A 20,930-nucleotide genomic window follows, 5' to 3' on the forward strand; every position below is an offset into this window, starting at 1 on the left:
CTTAGGAGGTTCCATCTTTGTTCTGGAAATCCATCTCTACATGTCTGTCTCTTGCACAGGTGGAGGGAATTGATGTGCGTCTGTAAAAGAATGCCGTAGCCCAGTTTTCTTTATTCAACCAAACTATCTCCTTGGGGCTGGCGGAGTTCTTGTAATTTGTAGTTGAAAATGTTTTAAACATTTGATCGCATATCAAACATTAGATCAAAGTTATTATACAATCTTCCCTTGTGTTAAGAATAAAAATTGTGCCCCTATATAGTGCCTACTTCCTAGTACAGCATTATGATCATTCATTGAGATTCCTAAATTTGGGTGCAGGGTGGGTGATAGGCAAGAGCACAGTATGGTGTAAGTACTTTTCATTAATAAGTCTTTGGTCACTTCCATTTTAAGCCCACCAGCATTGTCTGACTCTTTAAAAACCTCCGTCTGGAACGGCTTCATCACATGTTATACCCACGTGGTAAAGAAAACTGGCTTCTATAGGCCTGAAGTAATACTCATTTCGTTAAAAACAACAACTCTTTTCTTGGTGAGCTGGTTCAGACAGTATGATGAGTTTGTTTCTCTGTAGGCAGAGAAACAAAACCGTATTGCAACATTTCAATAAAAGCAGGCTGCTTCCGCTTCTGAACTCCCTGCCAAAGACTCTCCCTTGAACTCCCGAAGCCCTGTTATCTCTTCTGCTTCCAACACCACCTCCACCCAATCTTCTCCCTCCTGCTAGTCATCGTTTCACCACCAGTCCCTTGGCTCTGAGCCTTCTTCCCTTGGGGGAAGCTGGTGCATCCCACTGGTCCTCTGTGTCCAGCCAGCGCATGACATCTCTCATGAGTCTTGCCACTCATTTCCAGCTTATCATGTTTTGTCTTCAGTATAATAAAACACAACAAGTGGTACCTTGGGTTACATATGCTTCAGGTTACATATGTTTCAGGTTACACACTCCGCTAACCCAGAAATAGTGCTTCAGGTTAAGAACTTTGCTTCAGGATAGAAACAGAAATCTGGCTCCGGCGGCGCAGCAGCAGCAGGAGGCCCCATTAGCTAAAGTGGTGCTTCAGGTTAAGACCAGTTTCAGGTTAAGAACGGACCTCCGGAACAAATTAAGTACTTAACCCGAGGTACCACTGTATAAGAAATAAAAGCAGCAGCAAAAAAACAAAAATCATACAGCATCTAGCACACTACACTGCAATTACTACAACAGGCAGAAACATCGTTAAGTGGTTCCCCCAAGACCCTCAACAATTTGCAAGAGGTTCATGGGGAAAAGAAATTGGGGAATCTTTGATCTTGGAGGTACCTGTCAAGATGCAACCAATTCAAATAGGGGATGCTTTTCCATGAGGTGATCTCAACACAATTGGGAGAGGCTGTGTTGTAAATTATGCAACTTCTTGGGAGGGTGCTGGTTTTTTGAGGGAGTTCCATGTCGTCAGCCCAAACACATTTATTTCAACCATTGTCTTTTCCCTGGCAAGGTTCCTGTTCTTTTAACACTCATTAATAAAGTGCCTAAGATGTGGTTGCGCAAAGATTAAAGCACAACATAGGACCAGCCCATAGGTTTATCATTGAGAATAGCGATGAGACATGGGAAGGAAGAGGGGAAATTGGGAAAAATCAGCATGAACTAGGTTGGTTTTAAGATGCCTTTTGTAGCTGTGTGTCAGGCAGAAATTCCTTTCATGGACATGAAGTAATAGGATGACTTTGGCTGTTGCAATTTGCTCCTGCCGTGCACTTGTGAAAGCTACAGACTTGTCAGCAAAAGAAAAGGCAACCCTACTATTACAGAGTGTCATCTGTCAGAAATGTGTTACGCAATAAGAGCTGGCAATTGATGCATTAATGCTTTCATGTGAAGACAAATACAGGTATGGAAAGGCTTAACTGAGGCATATTTCAAAACAAAACACTAGTAGGTTAGAGATGGTCTTTTACTGATGAGAAGCATATGCTAGTGATTCTGGGCTGAAAAGAGATACATTTAATGACAGTGTGAAGAGAAAACTGAAATATTCATTTGTTACTATCTCAGCAGTAGATTTTTTCATTTTACAGTAATAATATAATTAAACCTTGTGTGCTCGTGTCTGTAAATAAATAACCAGCACCTTTGTCTTTAATCACAGCCACATCTGAGGAAAAAGATGTGCCTTAGCCTGTATAAGCTTGTTTTATGCTCTTTGAGAGTGATAGGTAGGTCCTGTTTTACAGCTGTTGGGAGTATACAAAATAAGTTATGAAAGTGACTATTACATCTACATTGATAAGACAGCATTCTCATGCGTTGGAGAGTTTGCTTCAGAGTTTAGATATAATCCTTTGCTTCAGAGGTTAGATATAATCCTTTGCTTCAGAATTTAGATATAATCCAATAAAACGGTGTGGGTTTGCATAATAACACCTTGTCACCATATGATGCGGCTGGATTAGTTCTCTTCTTGCATTTAACTGTCATAATTGCCCCACTAGCAAAGTGAGTGTCAGCTGTAAGCACTGAGAATGTGTACAACTCACCCCAAGGAGTTCAGAAACAAAAGCAGTAAGGTGACTAGGAGATAGCTGGAAGGAGAAGGCTGAAGAGGACTTTTTCAACTAGGACATAACTAGGAAGTATGTCTCAAGTTCTTTCTTGAATATGGAAAGAAAATGGAACATTGCAAACCTCTTTGCTTTTGTTTTTAAATGTGTTTTTTAAAAGTTTTATTTCTGGGGGGAAAGGAGCCAAGACATGAACATTGTGTTGGGATTCAAGCCTTTATCAGGAGAAACAGGCCACTCTCCAGGCACCCGGCTTGATCTCCGGTTGACCTCCCTGTCTGCATTCCCCGGCAGGATACAGGCTAGGTCACGATAGGCGATCCTTCTCGGCGTGAGAAGAACACACCCCCTCTTTCCTGCCCCCCCCCCGGCAGGGGAAAGAGATAGACAGAAACGTATTTACATGCCTTTATTTCTGTCTTTGCAGCGTTACAGAAAAACACGACTGCTCTCTTCAAACTCCAGCAGCTGAGAGACAAACTCCTCCTGTACTTCCTGTACAGCTCATATTACACTCTGAGCTAATTCCGGTGCTTCGCACTGTGAATAGACTGTCCCTCTGTTTCCCACGGAACAGTCCCAACATTCCCATTATGTTTTGCTTTCAAGCTAGCAGCTCGCGGCCGCATTGCTTCTATATCGTAACACATTGAACCAGCTCTTCCTCTGTCCTTTTTATTGTTGCACCATGGTTTGTTTTGGGCTACATATGAGTAAGGAGAGAGTTTAGCCATGTGTCCCTGATCAGCTGATATGCTGAACCAATGCTAAGGCTTAGCTCAGCAGGGCTCACCGCTAGAAAGATGGGGTTTTCTGCTTTGCCACCAGCCCATGGAAGAAGGGGGAAATTATGTAAAATATAAGAAATGTCCTTAATTTAAACAGCATGCAGGATTCAACAGTCTGGGCGACACCAGTCCATTTCCTGCGATATCTTCTTTGCTCCCTTTGATTTCCTAATTCTAAAAATCTTTTTTGTTTTGTTTTGTTACTAGTCTCTTCCATTCAACCCCAGTCATCTAACCATCTGACCTTTGTGCGCAAGTGAAGGAAAATATTTCAGAGGCACAGCAAAGGCAGCAGAAGCATTTAGCTTCCATTTTGCACCTTTCAGGGGTCTCTAGTCCCATCAGCCTTGTCAAGCTGCAGGAGTTTTTCCTGTTCTTGCATGAGAGAGACACTGCATATTAGGACTCCATCCGCCAACAGGCAGAAAGAAAGCTTGTAAGAAAACATAGGGTGCATTTCTCTGTTAGAGACATGGCACATTTCAGTTCCCTTATGGTAGGGCTTCCCTGTGATAACAAAAACAAAACTGTGTTAAGAAAAATTGCACATTGGAGGCATTTTCTGCACATTTTCTACATGCAGGTGGTTAAGCCCCAACTTGCAGCTTAACTGCTATTCTGCCATGACTGTTCTATTTTTTATTACTCTCTGTGTGTACAGCTACTTTTAGAATTTGTATATATTCTCTCAGTCGTCTTTTCAACACCCAAGTAACAGGCCAGTATTATGTTTCATCATAAAGAGCTTAAGCACCCTACGCAGCCAGATAAATCACTGTTAGGCTGCTGTTTGCCCACTGATACCGATCTCCATAGCATCATGGCTTCAGAAGGCTTCAGAGTTAATGGGATGATGTGTAAGTGAGTTTCTGCTCACATCATATCCCCAATGCCTCCTAGATGTGTTTATGATGCAACTTCTAGCAACTTAGCACCGGAGGAACGCCCTTATGGGGAAAGGTTGTGACATTTGGGGCTTTTTAGTGTAGGGGAAAAGGCGTGGCAGAGAGGAACATGTACAAGATTATCCATGATGTGGAGACAATGACAAAAGTGTCATTCCCCCCCCTCCCTCTTTCATATGACTACAGTGGTACCTCAGGTTACAAACACCTCAGGTTACAAACACTTCGGGTTACAGACTCCGCTAACCCGGAAGTAGTACCTCGGGTTAAGAACTTTACCTCAGGATGAGAACAGAAATTGCGTGCTGGCAGCGGGAGGCCCCATTGGCTAAAGTGGTACCTCAGGTTAAGAACAGTTTCAGGTTAAGAATGGACCTCCGGAAGGAATTAAATTCGTAACCAGAGATACCAATGTACAATCGGGGACCATTCAACGAAGCAGAAAGATTTCAGATAGACCCAAAAAGAGCGCTTCTTCAAACAGTGCACAGTTAAACTGTGGAACTTTCTCCCACAAGTTATAGCGATGTCTTAAAAGACGAGGCAAGTGTATGGAAGAGAAGCCTATGATCTGCCTCCACTGTTGAAGGCAAACGCCCCTCTGAATGTGTTGCTGGGAATCACAAATGTGGAGAGTGCTGTTGCACCCGGGTTTTGTTTGCTGGCTTCCCGGCTGGCCACTGAAAGAAAAGGATGTTTGACCTTCTCAAAGAGCCCGTTCTTGCTGAGCTGCTCTGCTGTGCTAGAACCATATCCCATAGTTCCTACTCCTACAGCGTTGTTCAGATGGCCCGGGCCCAAGTAGTTACTGCATGTAGCTAAATGAAGGGCAATTTCAAACTTGGGTGACTAGTTTTATTATTAAAATACAGTGGTATTTTACAGACGCTTCAAGTTACAGACGCTTCAAGTTACAGACGCTTCAAGTTACAGACTCCGCTAACCCAGAAATAGTACCTCGGGTTAAGAACTTTGCTTCAGGATGAGAACAGAAGTCGTGCGGCAGCAGCGGGAGGCCCCATTAGCTAAAGTGGTGCTTCAGGTTAAGAACAGTTTCAGGTTAAAAACGGACCTCCGGAACAAATTAAGTTCTTAACCCGAGGTACCACTGTACCCATCGTGCCAGCGGCAGAGCAAGCCGATCGGGCGCTTGGGGCAGCGTGCGTGCCCTGCGCCCAGGGGTGGGGCCAACCGTCCATGGGGGCACCACGGGGCCTCAGAGGAGTCTGCCTGCCTCCTCCCACTCAGCCACCCTACAGCTGAGGGGGTGGCAGCAGGCGGACTGTTTGGGGCAGCGTGGAGCCTGCAGGCGCTCAAGCCTCCGCGTCACTCCCAGGAGAGATGCATGGCTCAGGCACGCTGCAGGCCCCATGGTGAGTGCTGCCCAGCATTTTGTCACACACACACCCCCTCCTCAGCGGGGGCACACAGGACGGGCCACATCCACCGCAACCCCCTTCCTACGCTCCTGCTCCTACAGCTGGACTCTTGCAGCAAGGTTACCTTATTAGGACAACTAGTCCTGTTACCTTAATCCCTGCAAGCTAATGATGGCAGGATTTCTTTCTTTCATGGCATCACTTCCCTTTGAGTTTTCAGTGACTTTTTGAGCATGTATCAGCCAGGGATGTTTTAGCAGGCCAAGGAAACATCGCTAAGGTCATGACAACAATGGCTCTCTTTGTCCACACATAACGCTGCCTTCTAGTCAACTGCAGGTGTAACAGCGTGGCTTGCAAAAAAATAATAAATCCATAATGTAGCGTGTCCGTTCTTAGAACCATAGCTTATTTCAACAGCCTTCAGTTTTCTTTCAAACCCAGGGGCCCATCTTTAGTGCCATCCTGTAACATGGGGCCTATCTGCAATGGTGTTTAAGCATGTATACTTTGAATTCTCCCTCCCTCCCTCCCTCTCTCTATGTTCCCTGCTTTTACTGCCTCATTTTCTTTTCTCTTTCCTCTTCACTAGAAGAGAGTCAAACAATTAAAAGAAATTGTTGCCGGACTAGGTGGCATGTAGTGTTCCTTCATCGGCTTTGCATGGAGAAAGTCCCAGGTCCAAGTCCAGCCATCTCCAACTAGGGTGGGGAGGGGACCAGTCTAAAATTCTGGGGATGGTCAGGTGGAACAGTGCTCTGATTCACCTTCCTGTGTTCCTCTGTGATTCAATGTTGTAAAAAAAAAATGGTCCTCACAACTGGCAAACGCGTATACCGATGCACTGGATTAGAAGTGGCGAGGGGTAAAGAGACCTGCGCATACTTCCAAATTGTTCTATTTACAGAAATATGGCAAAAATACATCTAGTTATCCAAGCTCAGTCATGAAGCGTCCACTTCAGCTACTTGACTAGCTGCAGGAAGAACTGGAAAGCCTGGTTCAAACGGGTAGGAATGAACAAATAAACTGTGAACACTGACATAGTCAGAGTGGTGGCAGTGAAAGAATGCATCACCACTTTTTCCCAGGGTTCCATGTCAACAGCACACGAGACCAACATGTACTGAATATAAAGCCAGTAGATAAAATCCTTCACGCCCTTCATCGTTCTCGCTGCCATTAATCGTTGCTTCTCGAAGTTCGTCCTGTTGGAGCAACAAAAGTGTGGGTGATACAGTTTGAACTGGGAGCAGAGGAAACAGAGAAGACAGAACAATCATTTTGGGGTTAGGGGTTTTATTTTTCGTTTTCAAAAAGTGATACGGGGCAATCGCGTCTTGCTTGGGGGTTACATCCCCAGAGGGTGCAGATAAACAAAGATACACATACAGTCGTACCTTAGTTCTCGAACGGAATCCATTCTGGAAGTCCGTTCGACTTCCGAAAATGTTAGAAAACCAAGACGCGGCTTCCAATTGGCTGCAGGAGCTTCCTGCACTCAATCGGGTGCTGTGTCAGATGTTTGGCTTCCAAAAAACGTTCGCAAACTGGAACACTCACGTCCAGGTTTGCGGCGTTCAGGAGCCAAAACATTCGAGAACTAAGCTGTTCAAAAACCAAGGTACGACTGTACTCAAACCATCTCTTTGGAACTGCCCCTGAACAGCCACGCTTGCACTCTACGTGGTGCTACCTTTCAAGGCAACTTGGAAACTGCGACTAATCCACAATGCAACAGCTAGTCTGATGACTGGGAGTGACCGCTAGGACCATGGAACACCAGTCCTGGAAGATCTTCACTGGCTCCCAGTATGTTTCCGAGCACAGTTCAAAGTGTTGGTGCTGACCTTTAAAGACCTAAACAGACTCAGCCCAGTATACCTGAAGGAGCGTCTCCACCCCCATTGTCCAGCCCGGACACTGAGATCCAGCACTTAGGGCCTTCTGATGGCTCCCTCACTGCAAAAAGTTAAGTTATAGGGAACCAGCCAGAGGGCCTCTACGTAGTGTCACCCATCCTGTGGAATGTTCTTCCATCAGATGTCAAGGAAATGAGTAACTATATAAACTTTAGAAGACATCTGTCTTCTGCCCTGTATAGGGAATCTTTTAATGTGTAATGGAATCTGCCCGGAGTGGCTGGGCAACCCAGTCAGATGGGTAGAGTATGTATAAATAAATAAATAAATAAATAAATAAATAAATAAATTTGTTGTTGTTGTTGTTGTTGTTGTCATTATGTTTCAAGGAAGTCAATGAGTTTTTAAGCTTTCTGACCTGTTTACCAGGCTTTGGGAGGAGGCTCTTGTGAGAATTTGCAGGGCTGTTGCTGAGTTATCATGAGATCTTGCCAGAGCTTCCCAGAACCTCCCACAGCCCAGCAAGCAAGCCTAAGAGCTGAAAACCTTCTTTCTATGCTAGGAAAAGCACTCCGCCTCCCATGCCTTTAATTTGTGCAATTCCAACAACGTAAAGTTGAAATTGCATGTGTCAAATGGGCATAAGATGCAAGTTACCCATGCATTCAGTTCATCAAACTTGCAAAGCTGTCTCTAAATGAGTGTTACACAGAGCAGACCCAATGAAATCAACAGACCTAGGTTCAGGGCTAATCAGGTGTGTGCCTGAAATTCAGACACATCAAAAATGCCCCCCAAAATTGACAGATTTCACAACTTGTTTTACAGCATATCAGACATACACTCTCAGGTAAAGAGTATTATTATTATTATTAAATCAAAGTATGTCTCACTCTGTCTTTGATGCCTTATTTTGTGTTTGGATGTTGTCATTCTTATTTTTATTATGGCTAGCAGCCTCAGTAACTGGAAGTGGTCTGAGTTCCTTTCAGCCTCTGCAAAAGCCTGCCTAAGTCAGGTTTCTTGATTTAAAGCACAGATGTGCCAACCTATTGAGCTCTATATATGAACCTGTCAGAACAATATTAGTATAAAACATTTTGAAGGTTCAGGTTATAGAATGATTGCCAAATGCAATCAAGGGCATATATTTCGGAGGCCTTTCAATTTTTAAAATTTCTTTTTATTTAAGAGGAGTTGTGCTACATTGATTTTTTAAAAGCCTTCAAGTGCTTTGCATAAAACAGCGTGAGGTGTTTATTTAAAGTACAGATAAAATTGGTGATTAAAAACAAGTTGACCGCATTCAAACTTATCCAGAATGGCTTAATGAAGGACAACTCAGTACGTAAAGGAATTACAACATTTATATTTCCTAACAGAAGGAAGTTTGGTATTCTCTCTGCAAGACTAATCCTAAATTATGAGTTCATTCTTACCTGTATCCACTCACGATTTCCTGAAGATTAGTCATTCTTGCCACTCCTAGGAAGCAATGGAGAAACATAGTCAGCAACTTACAAACACCAGAAGTGTCAAAATGAAGTAACGTGTAAAAAAATAACTGTATCAGAAAGCATGCTAAAGAATTTAATACAGATTAGGGATCAGGCAGTTGACCTAGAAGAGGTGGGTGGGTCACCAGCACAAAAGCTCATGGGACACACATATGCTAAGAGATGCCTCCTCTGGGGCTTCTGGGGCAGTAATGGCCAAACTTGCCCCCCCCAGCTGTCTTGGGACTACAACTCCCATCATCCCTAGCTAGCAGGACCAGGGGTCAGGGATGGTGGGAATTGTAGTCCCAAAACAGCTGGAGGGCCAAGTTTGGCCATCACTGTTCAAGGGTCTCTTCGTCCCCCCCAAAGTTTTAAAAAATCATGCAAGGCAAGGAGAAAGTAGATAGATAAAGGTCTTCCCTTGCTCTCATAATGCTAGAATTCATGAGCACCCAATGAAGCTGAGTGTTGGAAGATTCAGAACAGCTAAAATAAAGCTTTTCTTCATGCACTCACTGCCACAGGAAACAGTGATGGCCACCAAGCTAGATGGCATTCAGTGAGGATTGGCCACATTCTTGGAGAGGGCTCTTGATGGCTGCTCGCCATAGTAGCTGTGCTCTGCTTCCACAGTTGGAGGAAAAAATGCTTCTGAAGACCAATTGCTGGAAACCACAGGAGGGAGGAGTGCTCTAGTGCTCAAATCCTGCTTCCAGGTTTCCCACAGCCATTTCGTCAGCCACTGTGAGAACAAGATGCTGGATTAGACAGATCAGCATCTTGTGGTCTTTGCCCCATGGCTAGAGGAGGCAAACTGTGTTTCCAGGGAAGTGCTTCCTCCACCCTCATCAGCACTGCGCATAGTTACCTTCCATTTTCCACAATGTGAAGGGTATATCCAAGGGATGCGGGGTGGCGCTGTGGTCTAAACCACTGAGCCTCTTGGGCTTGCCGATTGGAAGGTCGGAGGTTCAAATCCCCACGATGGGGTGAGCTCCTGTTGCTCTGTCCCAGCTCCTGCCAACCTAGCAGTTTGAAAGCACACCAGTGCAAGTAGATAAATAGGTACCGCTGCGGCAGGAAGGTAAACGGCATTCCCATGCGCTCTGGCTTCTGTCACGGTGTCCCGTTGCGCCAGAAGCGGTTTAGTCATGTTGACCACATAACCCAGAAAGCTGTCTGCGGACAAACGCCAGCTGCCTCGGCCTGAAAGTGAGATGAGTGCCGCAACCCCACAGTCACCTTTGACTGGACTTAACCATCCAGGGGTCCTTTATCTTTTTTTTTTCCACCTTACCCAAGGGTAGAATTCAGCAATGCACTCAGGCAGTTGCTCAGTCAGCACATGCATTTATGTTGCCATATGGAACAATCTCCCTCCTTCTCTCCCATATGGGGAAGACAGGAAGTCCTGTTGCACTAGCTAGATTCATGGCATTGGCTTCCACTAGTGCTTTAACTTAGCTGAATCCAACTCCAACGCAACATTGGCCTTGCCTACATTTGCAGAATCATAGACGTGGGCAGACCCACAGGTCGTTCATTCTGGTCGTTCAGCTACCAGACACCCACACCGCATTCAGTCTGTAATACGGGAGCCCCCTTCACACATAAATCATGGGAAGGGGGCCATGCAATTAAAAGGACAGAGGAGCCCCCCCCCCCGAGGTCATGTGGCTTCCTCGCCCCACCCCCTGACATCCCCACATGGAGAAGAAAAGCTTACGTACATATGAACCCATTCACAGGAGCCCTGCACAACTGGGATTCCATCTCTCACGGAGGCCTTCGGATGCTAAGCATTCATCCTATGCAAATCCAAGCCACGAGCCACATGTTGACATGAGCAGAGACCCATGGATCTCCAAGGGCTGGCCTTTATTCACAAGACACTGTCCTTCATCCAATTCATGCATGAAGTGGACCGGGGCAGAATCTTCCAAGTAGGTGAACTACAGTCAGGTATTGGAAAAGGCCAAGTTGCCTGTCAGGTGAAAGCAACCCTGTCTATCTTGGGTGGGTGTTGTTGGTTTTTTTGCTCTAATTTGCTTGGAGACCTTGGAGTGACAAGCGACTAATAAGTCTAATAAATGAAACCTCCCCCTCCACATTGAGACAGGCCTCAGGGCAATCTGAAAGCAGCCTGGACTGCGGCAGACAGAAAGTGCCTTCCCCTGTAACCCACAGCATTAAAATAAAACCCCACGTGAGTACAGAGTGTTCAACTTGGCAACCCAAGCCAGCCTCTTAGACAAGCACACTGGCCTGAAGATACTCAGCTTCCCCATTTTTGCAGCCTCAGGGAGATGAATTTCCTTCCCAGGTCTAAAGGCAGCTTAGGAGAGCAGCATTCTTAATCAAGATCAAGTGCGCAGCAATCAAGATCCTGTCCCCATGTCCTATGTGGCAGCTCTTTCGCTTTTCAAAAAACAAACATGTGTGCTAATTGCTTGCATGCAATTAACACTGCATCTCCAAGGTAGCCCTTGAGATGTTGCTGCACCTCAACTCCAAGCGTTCCTGGAAAATGGCCAGGCTTGTTGTGGCCTGCGGTGTATGGCAGCTGGAGCGTAACATCTGGAGCACAGCACTTTGCCTACTCCTGCCATATCTAGCTTGGTTCCTACCAGGTCTGTGGTGCACTGCCATACTTGTCTGCTGGTCTGCATTTAGCTTGGTAACAAGTTCTGCAGATCAACCCTATGCCCTATTAATAATAAACAATCTTTTTATGTCTCCTTTCTGACTGGGTTGCTCCATATTCAATTGGATGGATACCTTAAGACAAGCTTGAAACAAGACTTCCATACTTATGGCTGCTATGGAAATAATCCACCTACTTGAGGACTTTGATCATTACTTAATGGAGGGTGGAACAAAAACAACACCAGCAGGTTGGGAAATAACTAGCATTTCCAGAGCATGGAAGAAAACAAGAGGGGCCTGTTGGATCAGGCCAGTGATATTCAGAAGCATATTTCATCCACTTATGAAGGCAAAGCATATTTTTCTTGAGTAGTAGCCACCAATAGTCATCTCATCCATGAATTTGTCCAGTCTTTTAAAGCCATGCAAGTCGGTGCCCCCCCCCTCCTGTGGGAGTGAGTTCCACAGTTTAAGCACTGCTTCATCTGTCTTGAAACCTAATAACTATTATGCAAAATCCCACTGACCATTTCTCAACAGATAACACCCTTTATAAGCCTTAGTTTTCCCAGCAATACAAACACCAACAGATCTGCCTTCATGGGCTTTCATAATTCTTCAGTATAGCTTTGCTGACAAAGGTCTCGTGTAAAGTCCATATCCAAAGAGGTTGGAAATTTTGATTTGTCAACTCAGCCCTAAGTATCTTTATCTGTAAGCAAGACCCTTGAATTAGTAGTACACAAGACTGCAGCCTGTGGGTCAACTCAAAATTTAACAAAGACTCCCCCCCCAAGGGACTCCTTGTTTTAATTGCTTTAATTTCAGCTATTAGAAGGCTCTTATTTGCAGTTGCTGAGCTGTACGTCATTGGTAGGGAAATGAGCAAGTATTTGGCACAAGGGCCAAAAGCACTTTCAGGCATCTAAAGCAAGTCAGACACAGTGCCTGCTCATACAAACGTTGTATGTGCCTTTTGCGATATCCACGTAGCTGCCTTTAGATATAAATAAGTGTGCCTGTATGAGCAAACACAGAAGGGTTTTTCTGAATGACGTATTACTGATTTTTCTTGGGTTGCTAGCCTACGGGGGGGGGGGGTTTCCACTTCTCCTGTGCCCCAGCATTTTGCTGTGTGATTTGATTCAGTCTAGGGCTGCCATACGTCTGGGATTTCCAAGATATATCCAGGATTCGTCCAGGCAGACTGTCCAAAAATGCTGAAAATGTCCAGGGAAACCCAGGAGTTTGGCAACCCATGCTGGAAGTGAGTGTTTGTTTTTTGCGAATTTCCTTAAAAATAGCTTTGAAACTTCATTTTTGGGGGATTATTTTTTTTTAAAAAAAAACCTCAATCAGCTGTTTGCGCAAACGCAACAGGTCAGAGAAACCAAAGGATGATGTTTTAGCATCAGCACAAAGGCACTTCTTTTATTCCTCTGGTGCTGCAGGAATAGTATCACGATGGGATGGATGGACAAAGCCCTGCCAAAGGTGACCTGATATTATAAATAATGTCCTCAGAGGACCCTGCAGCATTAACAATGTGCTCGGTGCTTTTTTAAAGGCCAGGGGGGAATGTAGATCATTGAAGGCCGATCCATCTCCGCTTTCCCTCATCTTTTTCCTTACCACCAGTCGGAGGGTGGCTCTGCCAATCTTTGGAAACTAACCTACTGTTAGTTTCCCTGTCTTCTTCCTTAGTTGTCCCAGGGGGCAACAGCCGCCAAGGGAATAGATGGATGGTCTTGGGCATTTTATTGCTTAGCCTTTTTCTCACCATCTGTAAAATGGGAGCAATAAAGAACTCTCTCACAGACTGTGGCCCCAGCTACACAATGCATTTAAAGCAATGTCATGCTACATTAAGCTTTCAAGGTTTTCCCCAAGGAACCTGGAGGACTACAATTTGTTAAGGGAGCTGAGAGTTCTGAAGAGACCTCTATTTCCCTCATGGAGCTACAATTCCCAGAGTTCCCAGGGTGGAGGGATTGATTAAATTTACTCTGGGAACTGTCGCTCTGTGAGGCGAATAGGGGTATCCTAACAACTCTCTGCACCCTTAACAAACTACAGTTCCCAGGATTATTGGTGGGGGAGCCATGACTGTTTAAAATGGTATGATGCTGCTTTAAATGTACAGCGCAGATGGGGCCTGTAAAACCGGGAAAGACTGCACCTTGTAAGAAAGTGAAAAGGTGCTAGTCCCTTTGGACTCCTCACAAGGTTCCCCACCCCTCACTGCAGCAGCAACTCAAGGTCTGTGTCAGAAGTCAAGTTTTCTGCTCTGTCAGTGAGAAGGGAAATGAGAGCATTGCTCAAGTACATACTGAACATCACATGCAATCTGTAAGCATCAGCACCTGGAATTCATAATGCTTTGGGTAACATAATATTACAACATTTAATGAGGTTTTTTCCTGCCATTATGTGAGTTCAGCTTTTTTTTTACTTTGCTATGTAAAAGACAAATATGTCAGCAATTTGAATTCCACTTCAAGAGATCAGTCTGACGTCTGCATAGTACATTATATACATTTTATAAAGCACCACATTATTATTTCATTAATTCAAACCAGGGATGGAAAACCTGCAGACTTCCAGATACTGCTGGACTCCCAACTGCCTCAGCCAGCATGGCCAATGGTCAGGGGGGTGGGAGTTACAGCTCCAACAATACTTGTAAGGCTGTGGGTTGCCTGTCCCTGTCTCTGGTCCACCCCTCACCTTTTCCTTCTTACAAAAGCTATTCAAGAAAGAAATGCAAAACCACTCAAGCAAAGAGGAAGGGAGTTTCCAGCACTGGTGCTAGCCAGTCAGTTGCTGCACACAGCCAGTGTCTAGAGCTCAGACTCAGAGAATAAATGTTTCCCATGCTCAGCCCTAAAGAAATAAATGTTCCATAGCAGCTCACGCCACTCAGATACTGTAACGTTATATTTGTATGCAGTCTGAGGCTGCCTTGTCTGCTATACCTCAGGTGTGGTTAGAAGATGAAGGAAGATCCAGCTTCAAGTTTGATCAGTCTGATGCCTAAACTGACTCTTATTTTGCCCAAGCAAAATTTATCCTCCATCCCTGGATTGATGGGGCTGCTTTGGACTTCTTCACAACGTTCAAATTATGGAGGTTAAGAAGTCAACATGCCTCACATCTCACCTGCCCCTTACCAGTTTAAGCTCAGCCCCCTTACTGACTTCTTGGACAGTAGTTGGGGGTGTGGGGTAAAGGTAAAGGGACCCCTGACCATTAGGTCCAGTTGTGGCCGATTCTGGGGTTGCGGCGCTCATCTCGCTTTATTGGCCGAGGGAGATGGCATACAGCTTCTGGGTCATGTGGCCAGCATGACTAAGCCGCTTCTGGCGAACCAGAGCAGCGAACAGAAACACTGTTTACCTTCCCGCCGGAGTGGTACCTATTTATCTACTTGCACTTTGACGTGCTTTCGAACTGCTAGGTTGGCAGGAGCAGGGACCGAGCAACAGGAGCTCACCCCATCGCAGGGATTCAAACTGCCGAACTTCTGATCGGGAAGTCCTAGGCTCTGTGGTTTAACCCACAGCACCACCCGTGTCCCGGGGGTGGGGGGAGTTCTTTGCAATTCAATCACTGAATGTGATTGGTTCCAAAAAGACAATCCAAGTAAGGAAGCGAAGTGGAGATGGGAGACCAGACCGCTGCTCTCCACCAGCCCCAGAAAGACTTGGTTGTGGAGATCCAGGAAGGCTACGAGATTCATATACAGTGGTACCTCGGGTTAAGAACTTAATTTGTTCTGGAGGTCCGTTCTTAGCCTGAAACCGTTCTTAACCTGAGGTACCACTTTAGCTAATGAGGCCTCCCCCCGTCGCCACGCGATTTTTGTTCTCATCCTGAAGCAAAGTTCTTAACCCAAGATACTATTTCTGGGTTAGTGGACTCTGTAACCTGAAGCATCTGTAACCTGAGGTACCACTGCACCACGGATTGCCCTTGGAAAGAGGTTAAGGGCAAAATCATAGGGAAGGCGGTAGCTCAGTAGTACAGGATCTGCTTGCATGCAAAAGACCCAAGGTTAAATCCCCAAGCTCTCCAGGAACAGCCAGGAATATCTGCAATCTGTAACCCTGGTTTAGTATAAAACTGTCTTCTAGGTTCCATGTCTTGCTGGAACCTTCTAAAACAGCAGCTAATGGAGATTGTCACAGAAGATAGAACTCCCCCCTTAAAGACTACTTGGAGGAGGGCAAAACACTGAATTCTACAAGGATGGAGAACCAAACAGTAATTGAAACTAGGGACAGAAACTGAAACTGGGGAAGATCTCTTTTTGTTTGCCAACTGGATAACTGATAAGATACTGCCTGATCTCTCCAAGCAGACTCTAAGGTTCTTGACTTTCTTACTGCCTTCAAGAATCAGAGGAAAGAAACTGCGATCCCACATAATTTATAATTACTTTACTGTGGCTCTCTGCCAAGTTATACACCTTTACTTTTTAAAAACAAAAAACCAAAAGCATCTTAAATAAAGAATAAATAAAATGTTATCCTGTGCCTTTCCAGACAAAAAAGGGTGTGCTGTATTTCCCATAGCCCATTTCAAAAAAGAAGAATAAAGTCTCACCTTTCAAGTACCGGGATCAGAGAGTGCTGCAGATGCACTCGGCTGTCAAGCTAACTGATTGCAAACTGAGGAAGGAGAGTCATTAAGGATTTTTTCCCAAGCTCGGTGAGGCATAGCTGTCCCACATGGCTTGATCTACCTGCCCGCCCACTTGAGGGCTAAATCTAAATTACACCTTTGCCTTCAGGTGCCTGAGCAAAGCAGACGCTAGGAAGTAAGCCCCAATGAATAAATCAGAGATTATTCAAAGCAGGTGTTACAGCTGTCGTTCCATCATAAAGAAGGATATGGCTGAGCTTTAAGGCTGTTATCCTGACCTAGGTACATTTTCTGGAAAATGAACTCCTCTGGTGTGCATGAAATTACCACTTCCAAGTGTCCCTCCAAGTACTGTATCCCTATTTTCCAGGGACAGTCCCAGATTTGCCGAAGTTGTCCCGTTTGATTTGATCCTGGAATGTCATGTTTTTCCTTAAGATGTCCCTATTTTCAACGGAGAAATGTTGGAGGGTATGGAGTTATGCAACCCCCGAGCCTAGGAGATAAGTAACTATACAACCTTTAGAAGACATCTGAAGACAGGCCTTTAAAGGGAATTTTTAAAAATGTTTAATGGTTAATGTTTTTATATATGTTGGAAGTGCCCAGATTCGCTGGGGCAACCCAGTCAGAAGAGTAGGATATGAAGAAGAGGAAGAGGAAGAGGATTCCTATTTTCATCGGAGAAATGCTGGAGGGTATTTAAATGTGATTTAGGTTCAGGTCATAACCCTTCAGCATAAAAGAGGCAGAGAAATAGCCAAGCACCTAATTATGCCAATTTCTAACAAACTGCACATTATTTGGAGTTTGACTTTTTTCTTTCTTTCCCAAAGCTTGTTGGCTCTAAGGTTGCCAACTTCTTTTCTAGGGTTCAGCTCTTGTGCCTTTAACAGCATCATGGCATGGAAAAAAAAGCAGTGGAGATTTATTTGCTTTCCTTTTACATGGAGACAAATGGTGAGAAAAGCTTCTTCTGTTTAATTTTCCGTGGGATTGACTGCTGTTAAAGACTGTGGAGGAAAACCAGTTATTTAAAAAATAGTAGTAATTTGGCAACTGGTGTTTTTCTCATTCTGGTTATTGTAGTTCTTTTTAATTGCTTTGCTGGTATTTGGAAACTTGATGGAATTAACTTGAAATGATTTGAAATAAAACCTACTCCCAATTAACTGCCCACACAGCCCTCATGTGAGCTGCACCAGTGAAGCAAAGAAGAGAGGAGGAAGAAAATGAAAATAAGAGAAGCAGAGAGTACAAAAAATCTATATAAAGAAAGAAAGAAAAATAGTAAGGGAAATGATAGGTATGAGGGAAATATCTCTGTGGAGCATATTGGGATAATTAATCAATCTGTCTTTTAGAACGAGGGCAGGTATTGCTTTGTTTGTTGTTATGTTATGTACTTTTGTGCTTTTAGACTGTAAACTGTACTGCAATCTTCATAGGAAGGGTGGTATATAAATAAGTGAAAAGGCTCTCAGAGAGATACTAGTGAGAGGTGTGGCTGAGGAGATTGTGTTGTAGCCTTATGAGGCTTTGACCTCGGGTGGGGAAAATATCGCGCCCGGGAAAAGGAGATGGGAGTCAACAGACACTCAAGGAATAGTTTTGGAGAAAAAGCTTTTATTTCTACCATCCATGAACTGGTAGAAGGAGCAAGTGTAATAGTTCACAAACAAGCACGAGTTCACAGTCATTTGCACAGCTTTGCAGGTGCAAATTGAACCCAAACCATGCCTGCCAACGGACTTCAAAGCGGCCTGCTGTAATCTCTCATCAGCACTTGCAGTGAGTGCCTTTAATAATAATAATAATAATTTGTTATTTATACTCCGCCCATCTGGCTGAGTTTCCCCAGCCACACTGGGCGGCTTCCATCAAGTGTTAAAAACAATACAGCATTAAATATTAAAAACTTCCCTAAACAGGGCTGCCTTCAGATGTCTTTTAAAGAGAAGATAGCTGCTTATTTCCTTCACATCTGCTGGGAGGGCGTTCCACAGGACAGGCACCACTACCGAGAAGGCCCTCTGTCTGGTTCCCTGTAACCTCACTTCTCGCAATGAGGGAACCGCCAGAAGGCCCTCGGCGCTGGATTCAGTGTCCGGGCTGAACGATGGGGGTGGAGATGCTCCTTCAGGTATACAGGACCGAGGCTGTTTAGGACTTTAAAGGTCAGCACCAATACTTTGAATTGTGCTCAGAAACGTACTGGGAGCCAATGTAGGTCTTTCAGGACCGGTGTTATGTGGTCTCCACGGCTGCTCCCAGTCACCAGTCTAGCTGCCGCATTCTGGATTAGTTGCAGTTTCCAGGTCACCTACAAAGGTAGCCCTAACTTTGGCAAGTGGGCAGCCCTGTTCTCCTGTCACAATTGGCCCATGGGGGTGGGCGGATTAAGGAATTCAGGCTATGCCTCACTGGCAAGATCTAGTTCCCTACCCCGATATAGGAGAAGTTTGCCAGGAGCTTGTCCTACACTCAAGTAGGAACTTGGCAGAGACATATGCCCGACTGGCATGTTCTCTCCCTCCTGGTCAATTGTTCGGGAGCTTCATTAGCTTTTTTCAGCCCAAACATCACAGCGACCGATGCCAACAGACATCGACACACTTAGGGATCCGCAGAGCCTTCACAGCTTGCGTAACAGACCTCAGCAACTCAGCATTTTGGCTAATCTACTTTATTTACATATAAACACACACGGAGCTCTGTAACATGGCTCCCCCTCTCTCTCTAGCATCAGACAGCAAAGACAAAGAACAAAGGACAATAGTCCCACTTCACAGAACACAGTAACACAAACATCCTGTCACTGTCACTTCCCACTCTGTGGAGTCAAAACATATACCGTCATGTGAAAGACAACAATCACGGAGCAGGAATTCTAACAAAGTTGTCCTAGTCCCAGGCCTTTACTGACTCAACACCAGCACTTTGCACTGTGCCCAGAAACTAACAAGAAACAAATATCCTTCAGCACTGGTGTGTTGTGTTTCTTCCAATGGGAAGTTTGTAACATGGCCAGCATATTCCGAGCATGACTTTTTAAAGGACCTACATAAAGCACACTGCAAGAATCCATTCTTACTGTTGCAAGACAATCTTATTCCAGGAAGGAATTAACCAATTACCCAGTCAAAGTTAGCAAAAGGTGCTCTGTGCTAGGAAGCAGTTTGGCGCTTGCCCTGAAAATCAGTCAGGCCTTTTGAACTTCCCTGTCAACACCTCCGGGAAGAGAGGGTGGTACTTGGCAGATATCTCTGACAGAGAAAGGGAAGGCCTGGCAGGCCTTAAAGTGATGCTGATTGTGGATTTTGCTCCTGGGGACCATGAGGGCGTTTTCCTGCAATTTCATTCATAGATCAATCATAGATACTGAGCCAACATCACTTGCCTCTTTCCATCTTCATTTAGAGCCCTTCTCTGGCTGCTACCCTATCTTTCTTCCCAAAGGTGAGTTTTCTGTCTTTCATTTTTGACCGGAGTAACCACTAGCAGAGTACCCTCTGAATCACCCTCTGCTGTTCAAGATGGGCTAAAAAATAACTAAAATCAGTATCAACTTGGATACGCGAAAATTCGTTTAAATTGCTACACCAGTGGCATTTGACACCATTATCCCATTGTTATATTAATAAAACTATGCCATCACTGTGCTGGAGAGTCTGCAATAGTATAGGCACAGCACTTCACATGTGGTGGGCATGTGCCCATATAAAGCCCTTCTGGCAGAGGGTGTTTGTAGAAATAAGCTATATTGTGGGTCAACATGCGGAATGTACCCCAAGTTTGGGATTGTTAACTGAATCGTATCTGAATTGTATCTGAAGAAGTGAGTATGTGCACGAAAGCTTATACCAAGAACAAACTTAGTTGGTCTCTAAGGTGCTACTGGACATTATGTATATATATGTACAGTATATGTGTGTGTGTGTGTGTGTATTGTTTCACTTGTCAATGCAAGAGTTCTGTGCATCCGTTTTCCTCCTCAGCAAGCCTGACGCTGGGTTTGAGTCGCTTGTCTGGGATCACAGCCTTTGGTGAGACGTGTTCCACCACCACTTTTGTTGCTTCATGTGCTTAGCTTTCCATAGCCGTGGCAAATAAGCTGAAGCATGAAGCATCTTAGTCCATTTTGAAAAACCTTTTGTGCCAACCAGTAGCAGCACACATCTTGAGGGGGTGTGGAGAACAGAGTCTTGTGAAATGAGAAATTGGATCTTAAGCAAGAACAAGCCAAACACCATTCCTAGTTATCCGCTGTGCCATTGCCACCAACCATCAGCACCTCAGTCTTGCCCAGACAGAGGTCCTGTTTTCAACAGTTGCCCAAGAAGGATACTGTGCTCAACAGTACTGAAATTCATGGGGAGATCTCTAGGATAACCCACTGGGTTTTATTTCCTCTACCTCTTTCTGGGCATAGAGGCCCCCAACCTTTTGTGGCCCAAGAGTACATTGGGAAATCAAAGTACCAGAAAATACCCATTTCACAGGAGGAAAACTGATGCACCTACCCCACAAAACCCCCCCGAATAAAACAGACAACAACCACCCTCCAAAACAAGCATCCCAAAAAAGCAAAAAAGCACTCAATGTTTGTTTGTCTGTCTGTCTGTCTGTATGCTTGTTGGTTTGTTTAAGGGTG

General features: G+C 44.8%; 2 long non-coding RNA genes across 2 annotated transcripts in view; one reads left to right on the forward strand and one right to left on the reverse strand.

The window, feature by feature from the left end:
* Window positions 1–5,151: 5,151 nt before the first annotated feature.
* On the reverse strand, window positions 5,152–16,391 carry LOC309533318. The gene is made up of 4 exons (XR_014220111.1): window positions 16,238–16,391; window positions 8,927–8,972; window positions 5,654–6,833; window positions 5,152–5,595 (listed from the first exon to the last, which is right to left on the reverse strand). It is a non-coding gene; the product is annotated as an uncharacterized lncRNA (long non-coding RNA).
* A 3,112-nt stretch (window positions 16,392–19,503) lies between these two features.
* The window catches only part of LOC309533329, a 16,473-nt gene continuing 15,046 nt past the window's right edge, over window positions 19,504–20,930 (forward strand). Inside the window, exon 1 of the long non-coding RNA XR_014220122.1 lies at window positions 19,504–19,735. This is a non-coding gene — a long non-coding RNA (uncharacterized lncRNA). The remainder of the gene's footprint in view (window positions 19,736–20,930) is intronic.

Source organism: Podarcis vaucheri (assembly GCF_965113315.1).
Source record: "Podarcis vaucheri genome assembly, chromosome: 5".
In the NCBI taxonomy this organism is placed as follows: domain Eukaryota; kingdom Metazoa; phylum Chordata; class Lepidosauria; order Squamata; family Lacertidae; genus Podarcis; species Podarcis vaucheri.